This window comes from Pan troglodytes, chromosome 19 (genome assembly GCF_028858775.2).
Source record: "Pan troglodytes isolate AG18354 chromosome 19, NHGRI_mPanTro3-v2.0_pri, whole genome shotgun sequence".
Taxonomy (NCBI): domain Eukaryota; kingdom Metazoa; phylum Chordata; class Mammalia; order Primates; family Hominidae; genus Pan; species Pan troglodytes.
In genome coordinates this window covers 47,578,828-47,604,736 of record NC_072417.2, presented here as the reverse complement: position 1 = coordinate 47,604,736, position 25,909 = coordinate 47,578,828, and the positions used below count along the sequence as shown (strand labels likewise).

Below are 25,909 nucleotides of genomic sequence, written 5' to 3'. Positions count from 1 at the left end.
AGAAGAAGGAAGTTTCCTGAGAGCTTTTGGTCCCCTGGGAGGCTGTTTCTCCCAGGAGGAGGAGGAAACCAGGACACAGTGTGCCAAGCAGGGCAGGGTGGGGGCTGCAGACTCCTGCGACACCCCTTCTTTCTCCACTGCAGCCCTAAGTTGAGGACACACCTGATTCTGCGTACTGGCTCCACCATCTGGTAGCTCTGTAATCAAGCAAGTGACCACCCCTCTGTGCCTCAGTTCCTTCATCTGTAAAATGGAGCCAATGAGCTTATCCACCCCAGATGGCCGCAGTGGTAATGAAATAATTCTAGCTGGGTCCATAGCACAGAGCTCAGAATATATTGAGTGCTCCGCCTGGCTGTTTTACCAGCCAAGTCAAGTGCTAAGCACTTTAGGTAGACTCATCTCATTTAATCCTTGCTACAGCCCCATGAGTGTAGTGATTTCTACTGACAACAGGGAAACGGAGGCACTGAGTGGTGAAGTGACCTGTCCCACAGCTAGTCAGTTGAGGTGGGATTCAAACCCAGGGCAGACTGATGTCGGTGAGTGCTGGGCTGGATTTCACCCACCAGCTGCCTGGGGCCAGGATCCTAGGGCTGGTGGGGCCTGCAGATCACTCTGCTCTGAGCCGCCAGCAATCTGGGCGCGGGCCAGAGAGCCGTCCTCCTCGGTTAGAATCCTGCAGCCAGTCTCCCTGCTGTGCAGACACATAATTATATTTCACATTAAAGGGGAAGCTGGAGGCCAAGGGGGCCAAGGAGCCCTTTGAGGCTCATGCTCTGGGCACAGACTGGCCTCCTTGGCCCAATTCTGAGGCCCTAGGGCCGAGCTGGGGGTCAGACTGGTGACAAAATGGAGTTCCCCTGGGTCAGTGTCCAGGCGAGCAGGTCTGTCTGCCAGGATGAAAGACTTGGCCCCTGCGGGAGGCTCAGAGATATGAGGCCCAGACAATAGGCCTCAGAAGGCTGGGAGGGCAGGGCATTTGGGGACAGGTTGGGAAGAAAGCCTGAGCCTCCAGAGACAGGGGCTCGAAAGAGAAGGGGGTCACATCGGGATCCGGTCGGCAGAGAGAGGTCCAGGGAGGAGCACAGAGAAGGCAGGAGATCGCAGAAGCCAAGCAGCTCAAGATGGAGAGGAGAAAAATGCTATTAGGGTGGGATGGTGTGTGTAGAGGGTGCGTGCCTGGTGTGCAGGGGAAAAGGGCTCTGTGGGAATGCACAAGCTTAGACCTGTGTGTGCGTATGCACACGTGCAGATGCCATCCTGCATGTGCACATATGAGCGAGTGTGCACATGTGCACCTGCGAACATCATGCATGTGGGGGCATGTATCCTGCATGTTTATGCCTGTGTGTGTGCTCGCCATGCACCTGTGCGTGCGCGCGTGTCCCCCGGAGGACGTGCCTGCATGTGTGTGTATGTGTGTGTGCGCGCATGTCCCCGGGAAGTCGTGCCTGTGTGTGTGTGTGTGTGTGTGTGTATATGTGTGTGCGCGCGCGCGTCCCAGTGCGCAAGTGGCTGGCGGTGTGTGTGTAGGGGGTGGCCCGGGACTAGGAGGGGCTCGGGGCCAGGCCGGAGCCGTGGTAGGCGGGTGCAGCGGCTGCGTGGCACGGCGCGGCGCGGGGCGGGCGTGCTCTCCGCGGAGAGTTAGAGGAGTTGCCGAGCTGAGCTCCGGTGGAGCGAGGCGCGGAGCTGGGTGCGCGCCGAGCCTCTGCCTCCCGCCGCCTCCTCGCCCTCCATTCCTCGCTCCCCGTCTTCTCCCGGCCACACCGCCACTGCTGCCGCCTCCCTGGGAACAGTAGCCGGGGGAGGGGGACTGGCGCGGTCAGAGCCTGCGAGGAGGTGCGGGGCGCCGGGGCGTAGGGGAGCGCGCCGGGCCCTGCCCGAGATCAGATAACAGCCGGCGGGGGAGGGGGTGGGCCGGCCGTGCTCACAGCCGAACCGAGGGACCGACGCCAGCCGCCCCGGCCCAAGCTAGCGCCCAGCGGCCGGGGGCGCCGTCCAGGCGCGCGCCCCCGACCCGTGGCTGGACCAGGGCGATCCGCTTTGCGGAGAGACGCGCCCCTCGGCATGGAGCGCCCCCGGGAGCTGCCCTGAGGCGGTGGCGGCAGCGGCGGCGATGCAGCCAGCGCGGCAGCTGCCGGGGCCAGGAACGGCCGCCCGGAGCTGGGAGGACGCCGAGCGCGCCGCGCCCGGGCCACTGACCGAGGTAAGTGCGCGGCCGCGGGCGCATGGTCCCTCCCGGGCCCGGCCCCAGTTCCCCGCAGGCCGCGCCTCGCCACTAGCCCGGCCCGGAGCGAGCACGAGGTTGTGCAGCAACAGGGAAGGTGGAGCGGGAGGGTGTTTTCTTCCTCTCGTTTTATTTTTTTTTCCTCCCTTGGTGAGACATCGGAGGAAATGCTGACTGCGAGCTTTTATTTTCCTGCCATGTCTCCGGCTACCACCACAAGGAACTTTGCTCCTGGCTAACCTTCGTCCTGGGGGGCGCTCCGGGAAACTTTGAGGAGCCCTCGGCCCCCCTCTGGCTGGTTTGCACTAGGGGGCTCGGGAGGGAGCGTGCGGAAGCACTCTGGCGAGCGGCACGGGTCCTACGCGTGACCTTCCCGGAGACCCCGCGATCGAGGTGGGGTTCGGAGGTGGGCGCCCGGGCTATATGAGCCGCCCCGAGAATGCCTCCCGTCAGAGACCTGCGGGTTCTTGGAGTCGTGTCTCTTTCTCACCTCCCGTGCTGTAATGGAGTAAAAATATTCTGGAAATGATTCCATGCCAGCAAGTCAGCCAAGTCCAGAGGCTCCCTTTTGCTTTTAGAAGTCGGCCTTGATCTCCGAGGGGATGGCCGCTGGCTGAGAAGCTCCCAGGGTTTCAGGGCCAGGGTCCACCCTGCGCGCGCACGGCCTCTCCGGGTGCCCTGGGGGAGCGGGGCGGGAATCAGGGGCTCATGGGCAGAGACAGCTGGGGTGGGGCGCTCCTTGGGGGGTTCAGATGGGAGTTGAGGCCCAAGCGAGTGTCTGTGCCTCGGTTTTGATCCAGCGTGCCCATGTCATGTGAATATTTTAAAACCTGTGATCGGAATGGGGGTCAAAGTGTTTCTTTGGGGACGGTCTTGTTCTGGGAGGTTTTCCTGCCTCCTCACAGCCTGGACTTGCCCGCACCTGGGACCTCCCCCTCCCCATTTCCCAGGGGGCGTTCCCATCTTAGAGTACCGCGCTGCCTGTGGTCATTTCTAGTTTCTTTTTTGCTCCCCTATACCCAGGTTCGAGCCCTGCAATAAAGCGCTGGGGACCTCCTGGCTCCCACATCTGCGCCCCAAACCCAGGTTCACAGGCTCCGTCTCCGAGAGCGCCGAGGCGCCCACACGCCACTGAAATCGGCAGCCGCCTTTGGAAGGTGCGAACCCGGAAGGCGTTAGCCTTGGGCCTAGCCTTCGCCCCCTCTGAGATGCCAGAGGAGGGCCGGTCCCTGGCCGCGCGGCTGGACCCCAGCCTCCCTCGCGCTGCGCTGCACCTCCGCGGCCTCTCCTCGCGCAGCTCCGCCCTGGACCGCCGCCCTGTGGCGGGCGAGGGTCAGAGAGGGGAGGTCCATCTCAGCCCTGGGCGCCACCAGAGGCTTGCGCTCTTTTTGAGGGGTACTCCCTTCTGTGTTCTGAGAAGAGCCCCTCAGTGTCTGCTGGGACCGCCCCACCCCAACAAAAGACTTCACAGCGAAGTCTTCCCCTCAGTTCTCTGGTGGCACCTCCAACCAGACAGGGGACCCGAGGTTGGCAGCTCTAGGAGGGGGACCCTGGGGGCCTGCCATTTGGTGGGGCCAAGCCGCCTGAGAGAGAGCAGGGAGTGAGGGCGGAGGGCACTCACTCGAGCACCCTGGAGACGAGGAGGGTGGCTCCAGTGTGCTGGGCCACAGGGACACCCCTCTTCTCCACTGGAGGGCCGCTGTAGGCATACAGTAGGCAGTCTGTAAATGCTGGCTGTTGACCCAGAGCTGGCAGGTAGGGGCTCCAAGTCCTCTATCACCTCCTTTTTCCCCTCCCAGGGGAGGGCATGGCTGACACCCCTCATCCCCAGCACTGAAGGGGGTGGAGCCTTCTCTGGGAGGGGCAGGACCTGAGCTGTCAGTCCATCTCTGGACACTCCCCCTGCAGCTACCCCGTCAAAACCCCATAAGGTTTCCAGGCCCAGAGGGGACCCCTCCAGGAATGTGCCTCAACTGTGCTGGAAGGAAGAGGTGCCTGGGAAGTGGTGGAGGGGTATTGCCTAAAGCCATGCAGTGGGTTGGGTTTGGACAGATGCCTTCACCTAGCTCTTTCCAGGCCAGGCGCTTACCCCACCAGCCTTCCTGCCCCAGGGCCATGGTGTCCCCATCCCTGGGTCTCCTTGAAGCAGGACAAGGTAACACTGAGTGGCCCTGCAACAGCAAAATAATAATGACAGCAGTGATAACAGGAGTAACAGCAGCAGCAGCACCTGCAGCTCTGCAGCACTGGGGCCGGTTCTGCCTATGGGCAGTTTTCTCTGCCTAGCCAGGCCTCTGGTACCCTGGGCCACGGTTGGCAGTACCAAGCGTGGCACCCGGAGGCCTTGGCATACGGCTGGGGCGGAAGTGACTGCGTCATTACTGTCATCAACCTCTGTGGCCCTCGCCAGGTCCCCAGGCAGAAGGCTACTGGTACACACGGTGCCCACCCAGTGGCCACCCTACCCCCCCTGCTCCCAGGCCCAGCTCTGGGCTGGGCCCTTCCTCCAACAGGTGCAGCTGGTGCCTGTGGCTGGGCCCTGGCCAGGGCTTTACTGTGAGCGACACATGGGTACACCTGCCCCTCCCCTGGGCCTGCCCTTGGAGCCCTGCCACCGGCTAGCATGGAGGAGAGTCAGGGAGGGGGCAGCTCGCAGGCGGCAGGAGGGGTGGAGGCTTGGCTGGCCACATGGAAGGTGTGGTGGGTGGGGGCTCAGCCCCACGGGATGGCTGTGCCGGGAACTGGCAGCGTGATGGGGACACGGCAGCAGGGAAAGGCTAAAGATGAAAGAGAGCTGGCCTGAAACTGGGCCGTGTGCAGGTTGGCCAGAGCTTCAGAGGCACCATGGGGTTGGGGTTGGAGGGGGGGGGCACCTGGCAGAGGCAGGTGGGTTTTCTGAGGTGCTGGGCTCGGGGCAGGACCAGAGCCCCCGCTGGGCACTGGCCAAGGACCCAGCCCTGGGTCAGCTGACTTAATTTCCTAATGGCCTGCCAGTGCAGAGGGTGGCATTAGCTCTATTGTGCAGACAGGGATTGGAGGCCCAGGGAGGCACTGGAGGCACCAGCCTGTGGGGCTCAGACCCAGAGCCCTGGTGCTTTCCCAGGGACAGAACTGCACCTTCCCCCATTCCACAGACACACCCCTCAGGGGCATTTGACTGCCAGGCTAGCTTTCTCCCTGCCTTACCACCAGGCAGGTCCCACACAGGGCCTGAGGCCTGCATGCCATCCCAGCTCCCGGGAGCTGTATTCCTAGGACTTAGTGAAGCCCTGGCACAGAGTAGGTGCTCAGTAAATGCTCGATGATTCCATGTCTGGACTGCTTCTTCCAGCCACAGAGGCCTTACTGTGCTGGTGAGAGCTGTGGGGGCTGAGTTCTGGGGCTGGAGACCCCAGGCCCTGTTGCCTAGCTGTGGCCCCTGTGCTGGGTAGGCATACAGAAGTGCTTAATCAATGGGCATTGCATACGGGGAGACCCAGCCCCTGCCCTCAGGGATCTCACTATCTCAGAGGAGACTCTTGGACAGACTCAGGGGGGCAAGAGAGGCAGGTGTTGCAACCAAGATGGGGTCACTCTTCCTGGCCTCAGTTCATCATCTGTGAAGTGGGACTGGCTCCGGAGAGTGCTCAGGATGGGGTAGTAGGAATGTGAGACTTGGAGCGTGCCTCTGGGAGTTGGGGGTGGGGAGGGGCTGGTCTCAGTAGAAATGGACGTGTGGAGAGGGGGATCTGGGAAGGAGGGGGTGTGAGCACTTGTGGAGCCAGAGCCTGGGGAACTCGTCATTTCCCCATCCAACCTTCCCTTGGACATGTAGGGAAGCAGGCCCAGGGCAGGGCAGTGATTTGCTGCAGCAGTGGGCCCCAGATGGCAGTGGGCCCCAATGCAGGCCTCCTGTTTCCTGGTGTGTCGTCAGTGTCCCCTAACCCCAATCACCACCGCTGGTGCTCCACAGCTCACTCCTTCCTGCCTGGCTGCTGAAGTGGCAGCATGAGGCTGTGGAGACCTTGGGGACCCCCGCCCAGCCCTCTAATTAGCCTTCAGCCATGCATCATTGGATATGGTTCCATTTGCTTGGCCAGATAGGAGTGGGAACCCCTTTCTCAGCTGCCCCAGGGAGCAGTTCCACCTTGGCTGTGCGTTAATGCTGTCCTAGGGTCAGTGGGCACAGCCTCCTGGATCCTGCCTGACTCCCCCCGCCCACCTGGACTGAGCCCTCCCTCCTGCTTGGGCAGCCAAAGCCTCCCTCTCCTGCCCTCACCTGCAGCCCAGGCCTCTTTGAAGGACTCAGGCTTGGAGAGGGGCCAGGGAACAAACAATAAAGCTTATGGAGTGGAGGCTTCTACCAGAGCCACTCTGGGCCATTGTTCCTTGAGCACTTACTATGTGCCTGGTGCACTCTGGGTGTCAGGGCCTTCTGTCGATTCCCACCACACTCCTCCCTGGGACCCTCAGGGCCCTGCACAGTCTGGCCTCACTTCCAGGACTCTTGCTCCCTCCCCGGGGCCACCCTCCTGCCTGCCTTGCTGTGCTTCCAACAGATCAGGCCCACTCCTACCTCAGGGCCTTTGCACATGCTGCTGTCTCTGCCTGGAATGTTCTTTCCCAGATCTCTGCACGGCCCCTCCCTTACTGCCTTCATGTCTTGCCCAGATGCCACCCTCTCTCCAAGACCTCCCCTGATTCCCCTGTGGGACACTGCAGCCTCCCTTTCCCCCATGTTCCTTTTTCTGCTTTATTTTTCTCTGTAGAACTTAATGCTATCTGCCACAGTATATTTTATTTGCTGATCTTGTTTACTGTCTATCTTTCCCTTGGAATAGGATCTCCTCTTTTTGGACCTGTTCTACCACAGCTGTGTCCCCAGTGCCTAAGCGGTAGGCAGGAGATGGCAGGCGCCCAGTAAACACAGAGAGTGAATGGGCTGCTTCAGCCAGGCCTGGTGCCTGACATGCAGTGAGTGCTTGGTAGCAATGGTAGCCAGCATTGTCAGCCCATTCTGCAGATGAGAAAACTGAGCCTCAGAGAGGTCACTGTCCAAGAACTGTGGCGCTTGTTGGTGGACAGAGCTGGATTCTGACCTTTTCTCTGAGACTTTGGCCTGCCATCTGTCTGTCTGGCTGAGTGGGAGGGAGTTGGGGCTTCCTTCAGGCCCCCGCTCTGGGTGGAGTGCTTTATATCTGTACCCTCACTGCTTCAAGCTCCAAGCCCTGTTGTGTCCTCTAGCACTTGGCCTGCTTCAGCTCAGGATGTCCCCATCCGATTCCTTCCGAGGATCACAAGCCGTTCCCATTGCAGATTCCAGCAAACTGAGGCCTGGGGCGTGGGGCCTCTCATATCTCAGCTGATGGCTGAATCCTTTCTCCTGCCTTCAGCATACATGTTTGGAGGGCGGCTGAGGGGATGGGGCTGGCAGGGAGGGGACAGTGTTTCTGTTTCTTGCCCAGTTAAGCATTCCAGACTCCCAACGGTCATTGAGTTTAATGTCAATGCATTTCACCTCTCCTTTCCAGTCTTTTTTTTGGAACATGACACCCACGTTATAAAATGTTTAAAAATGTTTATGATTTGCAATGATCAACTCCAGCGGCTTTAGTGGCCAGCAATGATCACCTCTGCAACTATAGAGACTGGAATGCTTTCTGCCTGCCTGAGCACCGCCCGTCCCTCCTCCCCCGGATGTCCATGTTGCCTCAGAAAAGACAGGGCTGGTGGCCCCTTTTGTGGGGAGCAGATATGTTCTGGTCCTGGGCCTCAGCCAGGTGTGCCCGGTTGGCCAGGTGTGCGGCCAGGTGTGCCAGGATGGGAGATTGTCTCCTGAGGCTCACCTGGGGAGTGGGGGCAGAAAAGGAAACCAGGTAACATGAGGACTGGCAGCAGGGATACTTCTCAGCCCTCCCTGCCTCCACCCCAAGGGTGTACAGGAGGGTGCGACATGACACCTCCACCGTGGGAGCGGGCAGCCTGAGGCCAGAGAGGGTCCCCACAGCCGGAGATCACACAGTTCCCAGAGGAAGGCTGGGACGCAGCCTTGAGGCCACAGACCTTCTGTCCCTGATGCCTCCAGGCAGCTGTTTGGGGACTTGGCAGGGGAGGGGCCGGGGAGAAGGGAGCATGTGGAGACTGAGATGTGTATGATAGAGAGGATGAAAGGCTGGGGGCAGGAGAGGTCAAGGGGGATGGAGTGGCCTGGTGGCCGGAGGTGTGCCCTTGCCCCTGCCCGCCCCGCTTGCTCCAGCTGCAGCCGGGCCCGAGCTGGCGGCTCCAGGCCTGCAATTCTCCAGCACTTAAAGCAAAAATAAATCGCTGCCAGCAGCTGGCGTTCTGTGTGGCAGCAGCCGAGCCAACCCCGCCCCGACCCTCTGCCTCGGTGCTCCTGGTTCCAGGCCAAGCCAGGCTTCCATTCAGGGCTGGGGGGCGCCGAGGCCAGGGAGGGTCCAGGGGAGCTTGGCGTGGCCGGAGGGGGCGGGTGCTGGCATGATCACAGGGAGGGCAGAGGCAGATGGAGACCTGGGGCTTCCAGGGGTGCTAGGATCTGGGGCAGGTTGGGGATGCTCAAAAGTAGGGCTTCTGACAGTCTTGGGTCTTGTGGAAATAGGGCCTGGGAGGGGCAAACTCAGGGGTCACAGCCACCTGTTTGGCCCTGGGGATCCCCAATCACAAGCCACCCCCAGCCTGTCCCCTGGGTGTCCCTTTCTTTCCATCCCCTCCCTTCCCTTCTCAGAGAATCCTAGAGGTCCTAGAGGTCAGGTATTTGCGTGGTGAGCTTTGAGGATGCAGGATTTTGGCCTCGTTCCTGAGCTCAGCAGGTGGCTGGGGATGTGGCCTGCACAAGACCCCTGCCCTGGGGGGCTGACATCTCAGTGGGTGGGGCAGGATGAAATAGACAAAAAACACATGAGCCATCACGGACGTTGTCATATTTTGTTGAATATAACAGTTTTTAATTATAAGAGTGTTATGTGCTCACAGTAAAGTGATAAACAGTTGTAAGGGGAAAAGTGAATTTCTCCTCCTCACCCCCTGCCTCCCCCACCCCCAGAGTTTCTTGTCCTTGGGGTGACCATCATTAGAGAGGCTTCTGGGTTTCTCAGTGCTTATGCAGACGTGAATAAGTAAATGGAGGCGTAGAAACGTGCTAATATCTAAGTTGCCTTTTTTTAAATTCGTATGGGACCATTGCATACATGTCATGGCGTCCCCTGCACCATGCGCACTGCTGTGTGGTGCCCGTGCCCACTGCACCCAGGGGTCTCATCCTGTCATCCTGGGCATGGATTGAGGGCTGAGTCTTGGGACTGTAGGATCTTTGTGGCATCTGAATGCACAGAGCCACCGAAGTCCGTGAGTCATGGGTTCTTTTCGTTGTCATTTTAGCTGCGTTGAGACAGAGATCCTGGATTGCAGGATTTGGTTTAAGTACCAGGAGAGGTACTGAGTCCTCGCCTGGGTGCCTCCTTCGTCAGATCCCTCTGGGAGTTGGGATAATCCAGATCCCCTGCCTCCATCCCCAGAGCTCAGAGGGTCTGGGGGGCTTCAGAGTCGCAGCCTAGGGCTTTGGGACCTCTGGGTGAACCTGGCTCCCACTCAGGGCAGAGTAGACACGCTGGAGCTCAGAGGGGAGGCGCTCATTGCTGCTCCCACTGGGGTCCTTCTTCCTTTAGCCTCGCTTCTTCCCTTAGCCCTGACCTCCTAGAAACAGGATCACTTGTTCCTTCACTGTCTTCAGGCTGGGGCAGGCCTCTGTGTGGGGAATGTCACTTTGTTTTTTTTGTTGTTGTTGTTGTTTGTTTTTTTGTTTTTTTTTGTTTGAGATGGAGTCTCACTCTGTCGCCCAGGCTGGAGTGCAATGGCGCGATCTCAGCTCACTGCAATCTCCGCCTCCCGGGTTTACGCCATTCTCCTGCCTCAGCCTCCTGAGTAGCTGGGACTATAGGCACCCACCACCGCGCCCGGCTAATTTTTTTTTGTATTTTTAGTAGAGACGGGGTTTCACCGTGTTAGCCAGGATGGTCTCGATCTCCTGACCTCGTGATCCGCCCGCCTCAGCCTCCCAAAGTGCTGGGATTACAGGCGTGAGCCACCGCGCCCGACCCAGGAATGTCACTTTGACCTGTCTCTAAGCTTCCGCATCTCAGTGCCTGTCCCCTCCTTGTCATTCCTTGGAACCTGGCCTGAGATGCATCAGGGTGGTCCCACCTTACTCCACCAGGGCCCCTTATTAGAAAGGATCTGCTACACTGATTGGGAGAGTGACCAGTCTGTGGTCACTCTCAGTATCTGTCTCAGTGTCTGCGGGGATCAGATATACCTGGTGCCCTTCTTTTATGAGCCTCACTTTCCATGTTTGTGAAATGGGGAGGCAGTCCATTCTCGTGTCTGGGCATCTGTTCTCTCCTCCCCTCTGGGCTTGGGCACTGCAGGCAAGACAGGGCAGCTTCCTGGCCTCCTTGATCCCTATTCTGCTGTGTGGCCGGAGGCTCAGCCCTGCCATCACCCCGGCCTGCTGGGCTGCAAGCTGTCAGCAGCACCTGCCCAGCCGGAGCAGCCAGGTCCCTCCCCAGGCCCTGGGAGCCTTGAAGACCACTGGAGGCAGTGCCCCAGGAGGCAGCCGTGGAGTGGCCCCGGCCCTCCCTGGGGGTTGTGTAACAGAGGAGACCCCGCTGCCCTCCTCTTTTCCTCTGCAGGGTGGAGGCTGGCCTGGGCCCTGCCAGCACAGCCTCCAGGCCACCCATGGGTCCTGGCCTCCATCTCACGGTAGATGCCCTGACTCTGCAGCACCAGGGCTCATGACCAGGCTCTTGGTGGCCTTAGGACCAGCTGCTGCTGGGTGGGGATGCCCCAGATCAAAGGCAGGTAATAGAGAGGAGACTGGGAGGACAGTGGGTGGGGAGCAGGAACCCTGGGAGCCTCAGTGTCCTCCCCTGTGAAATGGGAACACTAGAGAAAGTGGGTTGGGCAAACCCACACGCCTACCATTGCATCTGGGGTGTGGAAGGAGCACTGGGGCAGGAGTCTGGCAGCACCACCAACCAGGTCCAGTAAAGAAAGCCGAGGCAGGGATCAGAGGGCGGCAAGCCAGTGAGACCCTGTGTTGGTTTCCTGCTGCTGCCACCATAACAGACTGGGTGGCCTAAAACAGTACAAATGCAGCATCCGTTCTGGAGGCCAGACGTCTGAAACCGGTGTCTGCAGGGCACAGAGCCACCGGTTTCTCGCAGAGCCTCTGAGGGAGAAGCCATTCTGGGGCTCTCCCCCAACTTCTGGGGCTTCTGGCAGTCCTGGCATTCCTTGGCTTGTGGGCATCTCCAGTCTCTGCCTCTTGTCTTCACATGGTCTCCTCTCCCTGTGCTGCCTCTCCCTCTCCTCTCTCTCACTCTTTCTGTTATGAGACAGTCTCACTCTGTCAAGCATGGCTCACTGCAACCTGGAACTCACAGGCTCAAGTGATCCTCCTGCCTTAATCTCCCAAGTAGCTGGGACTACAGATGTGCACCACTATGCCTGGCACATTTTTAATTTTATTGTATTTTTTTAACTATATATTTTTTTGATATGGAGTCTCGCTCTGTCACCAGGCTGGAGTGCAGTGGCGTGATCTCGGCTCACTGCAACCTCCGCCTGCCAGGTTCAAGAGATTCTCCTGCCTCAGTCTCCTGAGTAGCTAGGACTACAGGCGTGTGCCACCACGCCCAGCTAATATTTATATTTTTAGTAGAGATGGGGTTTCACCATGTTGGCCAGGATAGTCTCGATCTCTTGACCTTGTGATCCGTCTGCCTTGGCCTCCCAAAGTGCTAGGATTACAGGTGTGAACCACCGCGCCAGGACCTCTACTTCTAAGGATGCTTGTCATTGGATTCAGGGCCCACCCTAATACAGGATGATCTCATATCCAAACTCTATATTTGCAAAGGCTCTTTTCATCCGAATAAAGTCATATTCACAGGTTCTGTGTGGACATCTCTTTGGGGAGGGCACCATTCAGCCACTACTCATGGCCAACCCAGATATGCCACCCTGCATCCTTTTTCTCTTTTAAGAAACGTGCTCTCCCTGTAGTCCCAGCTACTCAGGAGGCTGAGGCAGGAGAATGGCGTGAACCCGGGGGGCGGAGCCTGCAGTGAGCGGAGATCGCGCCACTGCATTCCAGCCTGGGTGACAGAGCGAGACTCCGTCTCAAACAAAAACAAAAACAAAAACAAAAACAAGAAACGTGCTCTTCACTTTGGGAGGCCGAGGTGGGCAGATCACGAGGTCAGGAGATCGAGACCATCCTGGCTAACACGGTGAAACCCCGTCTCTACTGAAAATACAAAAAATTAGCCGGGCGTGGTGGCAGGCGCCTGTAGTCCCAGCTACTCGGGAGGCTGAGGCAGGAGAATGGCGTGAACCTGGGAGGCGGAGCTTGCAGTGAGCCGAGATCGCGCCATAGCACTCCAGCCTGGCGACAGAGCGAGACTCCGTCTCAAAAAAAAAAAAAAAAAAAGAAACGTGCTCTTTTTTAGAACCATACTTTGGAGACATCGAGCGCTGGGGTGAGGTGTTTTGGCATCAGCTACCAGCAGTGCATCCTCGGGTGGGTTTCCCAGCTGCCCTGTGTCTCAGTTTCCTCACCTGGGAAGTGGAGCTATGAATGGTCCTTCCCCTGTCGGAGGGTGTGGGAGATGACACCTTTTATTATTATGTCTGTCAGCAACTGGTGTGAACATCTAACTGGTATTTCCCACAGGAGGCTGGATTTCTGTTTAGTTAACTGGCCTCACTGAAGCGCTCACTTTTAGGTTTCCCTCCAATCCTCAGCTGTCAGTGATGTAATGCTGCTGTAATACCTGGACACGGAGGTCCTCCTGCCCCACCTGTCCAAGAGAAAGTTCTGGAAATGGCCTGTTTGCTTGAGGGGCTGTGTCTTTGTGGTTTTGAGGTGTCACCGCTGTGCCCCCCGAGGGTCGTGCTGGTTGGTAGCCCCCTTGACAGAGTCTGTGTGCACTGGGTCCCTTCCTTCCACTCCTCCCTCACTGCTGAGGCCACCAGTTCTGGCCGTGAAGATGGCAGCCCCGCTGTCATCGTTCTGCTTGGCGTCTCCTTTGTTTTAGAGGTGTAGTGGCTTTTCAAGTTAAAACCTCTTGTTGTAGTTCCATTTCTGGCAGCTGCCGGCTCCTGCAGGGAGGGTGTTTTCCTGACCTTATCCTTCCCGGCAGAGAAGCCCTCAGGGAGTGGGTGGGATGCCCTGGCCACATGCCAGCCCTCTGTCATCCTCCTGGGTCTCTATGGCTCACCCAGGGATGGGGAGCAGTGGCCTCGCTTCAGACACCTGAGCGGGGCGTTGGGAGGACCTGCCATACCCCATCCCGTGCCAGCGTTCTTGCCTGCGCGTGGAGCCCGAGAGTGTGGCTCCTCACTGCCCGGAGGGAGGGGTTGGGCTCACACCTGTGACCCCCTTGCCACACCCTAGTCCCTCTGGAGGTGGGTGTAGGTGGGATTGCTATAATGCCCCTTGGCCAAGGGAGCTTGGGTGTCCTGGGCCCCCTCCTGTGGCTCCCAACTGCCGCCAGGAAATTTGGGATCCCCAGCAATACAAATGGCCCGGTGGTGAATCCAGCAGCCTGTGGTGTCACCGGGTGCCTTTATTTCTCAGGAAGCAGTGTGACGTCATGCTGAGGCTTGGCACCCCAAAACAATAATGAAAACGACTGCTTACCCAGCGGCGGCTGGTGCCAGGTGCTGTGCTCAGTGCTTTCCCGAACATTATCTCACTTAATTCTCAAAATGTCCCAGCCAGGCAAGGAGTGGGGCTTGAGAGATGGGGCCACTGGGGGAGGCGGTGGCCAAGCCAGATTTGAACCCCAATCGGGAAGCCTCGGTTCTCTGAAGAAGGTCCCGCTGGGCCCCCCCCCGAGGGAAGGTAGAGACATCCTGGGCCTGGGATCCAGGAGGCGTCTTGTCACTGAGATGTCTCTGGCTTGGAATGGCAGCGCTGGGCATGAACTTGGGGCCTGGATTGACACGGGCTGCTCTCCCACCCCCATCTGCTGTGTGACTTGAGGTAAGCTGCATCACCTCTCTGAACCTCATTTCCCTACTGTGAGAAATGGAGCCAAATTTACCCCATTTAAACTGCAGTTGTGCGGGGAGCTTGCCTGGCCAGGTGTTAGGCTGTTTCAGAATTCCAGAGGACAGGGTCTGAGTCCTGCTATTCACAGGTGGAGAAATGGAGGCCGGGAGAAGGGGAGGGACTGCCCAGAGTCTTGCCTCCCACCTGTGACCTCAGCCACAGAGCATGGCTGGTTCAGGCACCTCTTTCTTGCCCCTAGACCAAGCTAAGAGGACAAGCCATTGCCTGAGCACTGTCGTGTGCTGGGGGCATGGGCAGGGAGAGACCCTGCTCTCAAGGCGAGGCCTGCCCCTTCACCCGTTCCCTAGAGGTGAAATGGCCTCTCTCCATGTGCACCACATCCCGGAGCCCTGGCCCCCTGGCTGTGCTCAGGCTTCCCACGAATCTGTGGGCCCTGTGTGATACCGCAGGTTGTGGTGGCGGCAGCTTCGCTGCTTGGGGAGTAAGTCGATGACTTACTTACTCACTCACTCATTCACTTAACTTTGGGGATCCCCAGTCCTGAGGGGGAAGCAGCTGTGCCCTCAGAGCCCCATGGCTGAGTGGAGGTCTCTGCAGAGGGTGGGGGTGTGGTGGGGCAGGGACGGTTTCCTGGGGAAGAGGTCCTGGATCCTGGCCCCACGTGGGGGTTGGGGGCTGCTGTGGCACCTGTGTCCCCCAGCACCAGTGTTCAGCTCAGGGGAGCTCTTACAGAGCCTTTCAAAACCATCCCTGGGCCCTAGGCAGGGAGGTCCCCAGCCACCTGCTTCCTAGCCCTCCCTGTGACATGCAGGGAGCAAGACTTAAAGGGCATGAACCCTGAGTCCAGCTGTGGCCTTGCTGCTCAGGGCTGCCCATCAGCCTTGCCCTGCCTCTCACTGCACATCCTGCTTCTGAGCTGGGGTGCTGGTCCCAGACCCTCCTCCTCCTGCCTCATTCCAGAACCCTCTCTCTCTTTCTTGGGCCCAGCTCCTAGGCCCCCACTCCTGCCCCATTCCTGGCTTTCTCCCTCAAGGGTCCCTGACTCCCCACCAGCAGGGTAACCCCCTCTTTCACTGAGAAAATCGAAGAGAATTTCAACTCTTGCCCCTCACAGCTCCCCTCCCCATGATGGACTGTCACCCCTCACCCACAGGGCCCACCCCTCTTGCCCACCCAAGGCTATCACTGTCTTGAGGCTCCCTCCCTCTGCTGGACCCTGCACTACACCCTGGTTGGGAGTGAATCCCTCCAAAGGTGGCGATGGAGGGCCCACTGGGATGGGCACTGCTCCCCAGGCCCCAGGACGCTCCAAGGCACAAAACAAAGTCCTGTCCCACAGAGCTTCTGTGCCAGTGGACCACTGACCATAGACTCCATGGGAGAGGGACTCGCTTCTGGAGAAGGGGCCCAGACCTGCCTGGAGTCAGGGCAGGAGCTGGGAGGACGTCCAAGGGAAGCGGGGCCAGTGGCCAGAGGTGGACGGAGCCTGACCAAGGGGCAGGGGCACAGGGATGGGGAGGGGGAGCAATTGCAGGGTCTGGAGGCTGCAGCAGCATTTCTGGTTTTCTTTCTTTCCTTCCCTCCTTTCTTGTAACAATAAGCATTTTTTCCCGCTCCCTGGTCCAGAGTTTGGTTGTGGCTCTGAGCTGCTGGGGGGAGTTGGGGTTGGATCTGTCAGGCCGAGGTTGGTTTCAAATCTCCTTTGTGTGTCTCCTCCCAATGTTTTTTCCTTGGAGGTGAAATACAGTTTTTTTTCCTTGAAGGTGAAATTCACATAAGATGAAATTAACCATTTAAAAATGAACAATTCAGTGGTATTTAGTGCATTCACAATGTCGTGCAGCCATCACCTCTGTCTAGTTCCAAAGCCTTCCACCATGCAGAAAGGAAGCCCTGTCCCATTGGTAGTCACTGCCAGTCCCTGCTCCATCCCCTGGCAGCCACTAAACCGCTTGCTGTAGCTGTGGATCTTCCTAATCTGGATGTCGTGTGTGCGTGGGGCCCTGCACGGGTAGCCTTCTGTGGCTGGCTTCCCCATCTCCGTCATGTCCTCCAGGCTCGGCCCTGGTGTGCTGTGCATCAGCACCGCCTTCCTTGCCAGGGCTGAGGGATGCCTGGGTATGGATGGACACACTCTGCCTGCCCGTTTGTCATTGGTGGATGCTGGGCTGCTCAGCCTTTGGCACCTGTGAACGGTGCTGCCGTGGACATGGAACACAGGTTCCCTTGGATGCCGGTTTCCAGATCTCTCCATGTACCTAGAGGTGAAATGGCTGGGCCTGCGGCAGCCCCGCCAAACTCTGGAGGGGCTGTTACCTTTGGAAGAGGCTCTGACTCCAGGGCACCCTTCCTGTACCCCTCCAGCCTGCGTTCTTGCTGTACCCCCGGACCACAGACCTCCTCACAAGACTGTCCTGCTGCTCCCCAGCTTCTCCTCATGGCCATCCCCTGTGATGCTTTGGAAACGTTTAGGACAGGGTTACCAGTCCCCTGGTTTGTCTGAACCTGTGCTTTCTGGGAACAACTGCCTTGCGGCGCTCCGCCCAGCCCTCTTCCTCCTCCTCCTCCTCCGCTTCTTCTTTGGAGGGCAGGCATCTTCCCCTGCACACTCGCTCCCCTGCACATCTGGCCTCCTGCAGCCCCAGGTTCATGTCTAGCCCAGGCCTTTCTTCCCCCGTCTGCCCAGGTGACATCTCCCCTGGGGTCTGTGGGCACCTGGATCCTACATGGCCAGAACTGGGCTCCCATCTACCTCGAGCCTGTGGTCCCCCCACCCCAGTCTCCTCGTCACTAGAAGGGGGACAGGCTGAGGACCTCCCCTGCCACCAGGCCTACCTTGGCCAGTGGGTGGGAGGGCCAAGTGTGGGGTCATGTCTGGCAAGGTGGTCTCCCAGCTGTGGGGCGTTGCATGGCTCCAGGCTGCAGGCCGGGGCTCCTCATCTGAAAGTGGCTACAGGAATCCGTCTTGCCTCCTAGGGCTGTGGTTGAGGTAGAACCGGCTGACTTATGCTGAGTGTGGTGGTGGGGACTGTGGGCTCCTGGACAACTTCCTTCCCTCTCTCCTGAGCTGCAGTGACTTCGAGGGAGGTGGTCACATAGGCAGAGCCTTCCTGAGCCTTCGTGTCCCCAGGTGTGAGTGGGAATAAGAAGCTGCCCTACCCTCTGCACACAGCACCACTGGACCACTGGACCTACCGGAGGTGCTGTGTGAAGGGCTTCCAGAGGTCCAGGCACATAGTAGGCGCTCAGTGTGTGCTCACTTCTGGGTCATGGAAGCTGGCTGTGTTTGCTCAGAGAACCCAGTTCAGTGGGCTGGGCCCCGAGGGAAGGACGAGTCTGGCCACTGCAGCAAGGAGCAAAGGCAGACAAGGACACGCCCCCCAACAGGGGCCCTCTGCCTCTGGCCCCATGAGGCTGCAGCTGCTCAAGGCAGGGGGCAGGGGCCCAGCTGGTCCCCACTACTTAATCATCTTGTTGGCACTTAGGACGAGCAGGAGCCCCACCAGGGCTGCACCCGGCACTGGCCTTGGAGGGGCTCCAAGCCACCTGGCTCCCTTGGCCTGGGAGTGTTGGTTCTGTAGTGGGGGGATTTCATGGACCCCCATCCTCCTCAAGTGGGTTCAGAGAATGAGGCCTGAGACTGGCTGTGTAGATGGGTTGTCTAAATGGCAGACATTTGTGGTCCATGATGGTGGCCACAGCATTTGGGCAGTATAGACAGGGAGGTGGATGGTGGAGACAGGTGGAAGGCCTGAAGGTGGGTGTGGGCAGCACGGTCGGGGCAACCTTGATGGTGTGCCTGCAGGCATAGGCCATATAGCTGTGTCTGAATTTCATAGGCAGGGCAGGTGGGGTGTGTGTGGAGATGCACAGATGGTGGGGGTTAGGGAGGCTAGGGCAGGAAGATGTGGATAGTGTCCCTGGGTCTGGGAACAGGATGGGCCCCTAACTTCTGCCCCTTCTTTCGGAGTCCCCTACTCTCTGGGGAGGGGCCGAGGCTGTTCCCAGGCCAGTGCTGGAATTTTAAGTCCATGTGCCTCCCTGCACGGCCGTACCAGCTCTCCCTTGCCCTCCCCTGCCCTCCCCTACTGGAAAGGACGTTTGTCAGAAGCTCGTGCTGCTTAGGAGTTTTGGGTGCTGCCTCATCGCTTTCTGTGCTTGTCCCCATTTTACAGATGGGGACGCTGAGGCTCAGAGGTGGAGGGAATTTTCTGGGACCCATGGTGCTTTTTTGAGCCACAGTAGAGGGGTCTGGCTCTGGCTGATGGGGCAGCTCTCAGAGGCCCTGCTTCAGGCCCTCAAACAGTCTGAGTTTATCCCTGGGGCTGGCTGCACCCTGGGGCTGACCTGCACACCCTGCCCCACTGCTAGAGCCTCTACAGCCCCTGGCTTCTGCGTGCACCCTCCCCTCTGCCTCTGGTATGTTTCCACTCTTGCTTACGAAGCCAGCACTGCCTGCTGGCCATTTATCCAGCTAACCCTGTAATGCCCCTCTGGGAGCCTCAGACCCCCCCATGCGGGTTGAGCTGCCAGCAGATGGTGGAGGCCTGAGGGCAGCACACCTGGCAGGCCCTGAGTCCTGGGGCTCCACCTCATGGTTCCACAGTTGCTGAGCATCTGTTCCATGCCAGGCGCTGGAATTGTCTCACTTAGTCCCCTCATGGCCCGCTTTACAGATGAAACCACAGGGGCCTGGAAGGCACCATTCAATCCCATGTGTTTGACACCAGCCCCATGCCCCCAGGCCTTCACCGCCCGCCTCCACCCTGAGCAGTAGGGCAAACACCTGGCCAGTGGCCTGAGGCTGAGTGCATCCTCCCAGGGCCACTCATTTGAGCCCATGGAGTGTGTGGCCTGTCTAAGTTGGGGCCAAGGGTGCCACTGAGGGCACTGCTGGTCTCTAGTGCTGGCCTCTTATGCCCCACCCATAGGACCCAGGCAAAGGAGGACAGGTTGGAGTAACAAGGGGTTTGGTCTAGGCTGTGGTCTACCTGAAGTCTCCAGTGAAGGCTACCTCCCTGGGCCTCAGTGTACTCATCTGTAAAATTATAATATCTATCTCGTGGGGATCTTGTCGCGTGTCAACTAATGACATTTCAGTCAGTGATGGAGGGTGTGTATGACAGTGGTCCCATAAGATCATCAAGGGGCTGCCCTATACAGGTGTACCACTTTTTATCTTTTATACTGTATTTTTGCTGTACTTTTTCAATGTTTAACTATGTATAGATACACAAATGCTTACCATTGTGTTTCAGCTGCCTACAGTGTTCAGTACAGTACTTGCTGTACAGGTTTGCTGCCTAGGAGCAACAGGCTCCATCACACAGCCTGGGTGTGCAGTAGGCTGTACCATCTAGCTTTGTGTAAGTCTCTCTATGATGTTTGCTCAGTGATGAAACTGCCTGATGACACATTTCTCAGCATGTATTCCATCGTTAATCGAGGCATGACTGTATGGTACTCAGGGGCTAAGTCTGACACATAGTAAGTGCTCAATAAACCTAAGCTCTCATTATAGATTACTGTTGCTGTTCTGGAAACAGACACAGGGCCCCTGCTCTGTGCCTGCCCTGTGCTGGGTGATGCACTGATTCTGGAGAGGAATCAGGACTGGAGGCTCAACTCGAGGCTGAGGGTGGGGAAGGTGAAGACAGAGACTGCCTGGTGTGGTCAGGGCTGTGGCAGAGAGAAACCCTGGCATAGGCACCCTGGGAGGGGACCGGCCTGGCATAAGGCGTTGGAGGTGGGAGCTGCTGGGAGTTCAGTGTTGCCAGGGGTAAACCATTAGAAATTGTTCATCTTAGTTCCAGAAATTCTTTCCAGGCCCTGCTGGGGCCACAGCAAACGGGTCCCTGGAAGTGCTGAGGGACCCCTGAGGGTGGCAGGCCTGGACACAGACCATGACCACATGGGATCCGTGGGCTGCTTCCTTCTTTAACCCAGTGCCTAGCACAGAAGTGTTGATGATGCCTGGGCAAGGTGGCTCACACCTGTAATCCCAGCACTTTGGGAGGCTGAGGCAGGAGGATTACTTGAGGCTGGAAGTTCAAGACCAGCCGGGGCAATACAGTGAGACCCATCTCTACAAAAATGAAACATTAGCTGGGTTTGCTGGAGCATGCCTGTAGTCCTAGCTACCTGGGAGGCTGAGGAGGGAGGATCACCTGAGCCCAGGAGTTCAAGGCTACAGTGAGCTCTGATCAAGCCACTGCACTCCAGCCTAGGCGACAGAGCAAGATCCTAAAGAAAAAAAAAAAAAAAGACGGCGCACAGTGACTCATGCCTGTAATCCCAGCATTTTGGGAGGCCAAAGCAGGTGGATCACTCGAGGCCAGGAGTTCGAGAGCAACCTGGCTGACATGGCAAAACCTCGTCTCTACTAAAAATACAAAAATTAGCCGGGCATGGTGACACCCACCTCTGGGAGGCTGAGGCAGGAGAGTTGCTTGCACCCAGGATGCGGAGGTTGCAGTGAGCCGAGATCGCACCACTACACTCCAGAGTGAGACTTCTTCTCAAAAAAAAAAAAAAAAAAAAAAAAAAAAAGAAAAAAGAAAAAAAGGAAATAATGGACGTGATGATAACAGGGATAGTGATATAATATTTCTCTATGCCAAGCATGGCTCTAAGCTCTTTATGAAGTCATTAATCGTCATGACAATCACATCATATTGCCCCCATGTTACAGATAGGGAAACTGATGCCAGAGAGGTGAAATGACCTGCCCAAGGTCTTACCACGACTGAGTGGCAGAGGTCAGGTAGAGGTTGTGCACTGGCCTGGGGAGAGGGGAAGAGTATTTGGGGTTCAGCTGAGGCAGAGGAGTGGCTGGAGCCCCTCTACTTGGTGGGCAGGGCCATTTCCAGAGCATGTCCTGCTGTGCCCTGCCTGCCCTGCTGTGTGGCTCAGGCATGGCCTGCCCTCTCTGGGCTCTGAGCCTCTGCAGCCAGCCCAGGATGTCCTCGGGCTTCTCGGCTGGGCCACAGCCCTGCTGTACCTGGGTCCCTGCCAGGCTTGTTATGGTGGCTGCCCTGGGCCCCTGGGCACAGGCAGGGGCCAGGGGTCATTCCAAGGTGCCAGCTGCCCTGGCCTTGGGGTTGGCATGGGGGTGAGGGGCTGGCTGGGCTCTCGAGAACTTGCTGAGGCTAGAGCTGAGTGCTACATGCACCTGGGCTCCTTGCTTTTCCTACAACCTTGAGAAATCCTCAGCTAACAGGCAGGGAAACTGAGGCTCAGAGAAGGGCAGCCGGGAATCTGAGATGACACAGCCAGGAAGTCACCGAGCCAGCTCGCTGCAAAGCCCTGCTTCCCACTTTGCAGACGACGTTGATGACGACCACAGCTTCTACTTGCCTGGTGCTTTGCTGTGCACAGGTCCTGCCAGGCAGCAAGCCCTGGCATGCCCATCCCAGTCCTCCAAGGAGCTGTCAGTGCCCATCTGACAAATGAGGACACCGAGGCTCAGAGAGACATCCCCGTGCCTGGCCGGCGTTCTAGCCAGCTTGGTTCGCACCGGTCTCAGGAGCCAGTGGTTATGGGATGCCCGGGGTGGGTATCAGCCCCGTGTTGATGGGGAGGGCCGTCTTGGTTGGGGTGAGGGGCCCCTCCTCTGTGAGGATGACGACAAGAGGATGTGATTCAAGGGCTCTTCACAGTGGTCACTGTCCTAACCACTGGACCCCTGGAGTCACCAGAGCCGGCCAAGCTGGGCCTCCACCCAGCATCCGGGGGTGGGGCTAAGGCATCAGGTTTGGGGCCCACCGTGGCTATGGCCTCAGGTAGCCATGGGGACGGACTGTGCAGAGCCTCCCAGGGAGGCTTCCTGGATGCACGCAGGTGTTTGGGAGGCTCTGGCCGGGGGTCATCGTTCAAGGGGGTCTCCCAGGGCACAGATTGGAGCACACTGTCCATCAAGGTCATCTGCCTGGCCTCCATTCCTAGCTGTGTGACCCTGGGCAAGTGTGTTTAGCTCTCTGGGCCTCAGTTTCCTCATATGTGAAACAGAGATCCTCATAGGGATGCTTGGGGACTGAATTTGGGAGGGCAGATGCTTGGCAGTAAAGGCATGGGCTTGTTCCCCAGCTCTGTCTCTTATAGGCCGTTTGGCCTTGGGTAAGAAACTTCATTTCTCTGAAGCTTAGTTTCCTCATCTGCCCAATGGGGATAATAGCAGACTCTTCCCTGCAGAGCTTTCTCAGGGCGCAGTGAGGCAGTCAAGGTAACATCCCTGTAGCTGCGATCACAGCTCCTGCTGCAGGCTCTCGAGCAAGGGCCACCCCGAAGAACGCAGGAGGCCTCAGCTTCTCCTGCCTGAGATCGCTGCCGTGTGGGGCTTCAGCGCCCGGCTGCCTGTGGGGAGCGGATCACCGGCGGTTTCATCCCCGTGCACTCTTGTCTGATGAAATATAAATAGCACGCGATGTTTTCGAGCAAGGCTAGGGAAGCGTCTGTGGGTCGTCCTCCCCGCCCGGCAGAGGCTGATGAGCTGGCCTGGGGACGGGAAGGAGATGGGAGCTCCTGAATAAATCATCGTGGGAGCTGGGCTAATGCACTGGCCACGGGCAGCGTGTGCAATTAGTGTGTTAATTGTCCAGAGAGGATGACTTTGTGAGGGTGTGGCCCAGAGTCCACTGGTTTGCAGAGTGCCTGATGTCTGGGATGCCTGCCCCCACGACTCTGGGAAAGGACCCCAAGCCGGAGAATCAGCCAGTGCGGCCTGACTCAGGGCCGCATACTCTGCCCCGCCCCCTCCAGCTCCCCTGGCAGCCCTCAGCTGGGGCTGACAGCGCACAGCAGGGATTAGCAAGTGGACCAGGAGCAGAGCCTGGGGGCCGAGACTTGCCCCCTCTCACCCCTCCCTTCTCCTTTTCTTCTTTCAGCCTCTTTGTGCTCAGTGGTTTGGTTTTGTTTTTTGCCTTTGAACCAAGGCTGTCCCAGACTTAGCTTCTCCTGCCCCGTTGCCAAGGTGACCAGACCATCCCTGCCACCCTGCAGCCACTGCCAGGGCTGGGTGAGGGACATAGCCCTGGACGTGTGTGTGTGTGTGTGTGTGTGTGTGTCCATGCCTGTGTACATATGTGTACAAGAGCAGACACACAGAGATCCCCAGGTCTATAGCCCCACACAAATGTGGGCATGGATTCATCGTTTGAGGAAGAACGCAGGCCCGAGTCTGTGTGCATGCTGGAGGCACACGCAGGTGGACTGCACACACCCATGTGTGCCCATGCAGGAGCTCCCTGGTCATACCCCACACTTCTCTGGTACCCGAGGCCCTGCCCAGTGCCTCCTCTGGCCACTGGAGCCTTCTGCATGTGCAGCCGAGGGAATGAATGCATCCTCCCCTGCCTGGCAGCCCCTGTGGCCAGCAGCATCCCGAGGCGAGGCCAGACCTCTATGGCCCCCACTGCCCACAGCATGCTGGGCCATCCCTCCAATGGGCTTCCTTGCTGGGGATAACTCTGAGGCGTGTTCTATGCCCAGGAGGCTGGAGCCCAGGTATCCTCAGCGGTGACCTGCTCATCTATGCAGTCATTTTTGGCTGCCGTCCTGTCCCCATCTCATGTCCCCACTCCCTTCCTGATGCTTCCTGCTGTCACCTGCAAAGTAAACTCCCTACTCCCAAATCCTGGACTCAAGATCTGTTTCTGGGGAAAGGACTAGAATAGAACACACCCTTATCCTAGGTCGTGTATCGGTGTACACATGTGACATGTTGCCAGCAAAGATGCGTTTACAGAGCCGTGGTGGCGAGAGCAGGCATGTGCTAGCATGTATCATGTGTGTGGTGTGCATAGCACATAGCACTGTGTGCTGGACCTGTTCTGGGTACTGTGCATAGACTAACATCTGCTGGACCAGGGAGGCAGAATGATTAGGCCCATTCCACAGATGTGGAAACTGAGGCAAGGATGAATCCATAAAGGTGTGCCTTAGGGGTGGAGCCCTGGCAGGAGCTGGGACCCACCCTAGGAGGTGAGAATTTGTGCACCCCCTCAGCATTGCTGCACTACCCACCCCAAGCCCTGCAGATGCTGGCAGGAGGCTGGAGGTGGAAGTGGCTGCATTCATCTTCAGACCCCATGGAGCGAAGCTGCCGTCCCCCATGCCTGCTTCTGGCCCTGCACCCCAGTGACTGGGTGCATGCGCCCTTCCCAGGATGCCTGGCTCCCAGATGCTGGACGATCACGTGGCCTTTGGGCTCTGGATTCCCTCTCTGAGCTTATTTCTTCGTCTTGGGGCAAGGATAGTCCCCAGCGTGTCTCCTGGGGTTGTCAAGAGATGCACAAAATAGGTCCTTTCTTCCTGCTCCAGGCATGAGAAAGCATTTCCTGGCCATCTCAGTGGCCACCCACCTGCTTTCTGAGCAGACATTGCTGGTCACACCTCTGCTCTGGGACAAATGTCCTGCTAGATCCCAGCTCAGAGAAAGACCATAGCTCCAGGTCAGTACAGCACAGCAGGGGCCAAACAGGGGCCAGACACCAGGGCCCTACCCACCACTCCTGGGTCCCATAGCCCCTGCCTCCTCACAGCACCAATTAGCTGCCACCAAAGGAATGGGAGAGAGGCAGGCAAGAGCCACACAGTCAGGGAAGGCTTCCTGGAGGAGGTGGTCCAAGCCAGACTTGGAGTGACTGTGGTGTCTCCTAGAGACACCAGGGCCAACGTGCGTGGTCAAATCCTAGGTCTCTATTTCCACAGCCCTGGAAGTCCTGAATTTCTATCCCAGCTTTGCCATGGACTGGCTGCGTGTCCCTAGGCACGGCACTCATCCTATCCGAGCCCCAGTTTCTTGCCTCTATCAAAAGAAACTGGTGTGAATGGAAGTGGCATGTGTCACAGTGACGAGTGTTCCTGACGCACAGCAGTTGCGCAGTCCCAGTTTACTGGGGTTGGAAAGCGTGTGTGGCAGTAAGAGGTCCGTGCAAAGCGGTATGGGGTCAGAACAGCCTCTGTGGGGCCCCGCTCGCTACCGTCTAGCTGTGGGGTGCCTGAGTCTCCTCACTGTGAAATCAGGCCATGCAGAGCCACCTGCTACCTAGTACTAGAGGGAGTGCAGGAAAAAGTGCAGCCAGTGCTTCCAGACCCTTCCCTGTGGCCTGAAGGGCTCCCCACCCCACCTGGGTGGGCTGCACATGCAAAGGCCACCTGGGGGTGGGGAGCAAGCTCCTGGCCTTTGAGCGGCCTGCCCCACCCTGTCCCCTCTCAGAGCTCATTTCCCCGCCCCTCCCTCCTGTCTCCTCACACCCTGCCTTGTGTCCTGGGCCGGGGACCCTGCTCCTGTTTCCAGACCTGTTGCCCCCCAGCTGGCCTCGAGTCCCTCCTCCCGGGTGGTCACACAGTCCCTCCTGTAGCCGGAATCTCCTGTGTTTCTCCGGTTTCTCCTGGAATGTCTGTCTCCCCCCATCTGTGAGGAGCCGGGCACAGGGCTGACCACCCTTTTCATGCTACACCCCGCACAGAGCCTCAAACGGGTTTGGTGCTCAGGAAAGACTTGTTTGTGGAATGAACGGGGAATGAACAAGTGGCTGGATGGGTGGGCGAGGGGCCAGGCTGCCCTGTCCTTTCCCGACAAGGCCCTGGCCCTGAGCTGGCAGGTG

The 25,909-nt window shown here is 58.4% G+C and overlaps 1 protein-coding gene across 3 annotated transcripts in view; it reads left to right on the top strand.

The window, feature by feature from the left end:
* The first annotated feature begins 1,488 nt into the window (after positions 1-1,488).
* The window catches only part of KCNJ12 (potassium inwardly rectifying channel subfamily J member 12), an 80,091-nt gene continuing 55,670 nt past the window's right edge, over positions 1,489-25,909 (top strand). Inside the window, exon 1 of one of the 3 annotated variants that reach the window (XR_002940200.3) lies at positions 1,489-2,209. The gene's annotated coding sequence lies outside the window, so the exon portion shown is untranslated. The remainder of the gene's footprint in view (positions 2,210-25,909) is intronic. The other 2 variants (XM_024350411.3, XM_016930798.4) reach the window with 2 other exon arrangements.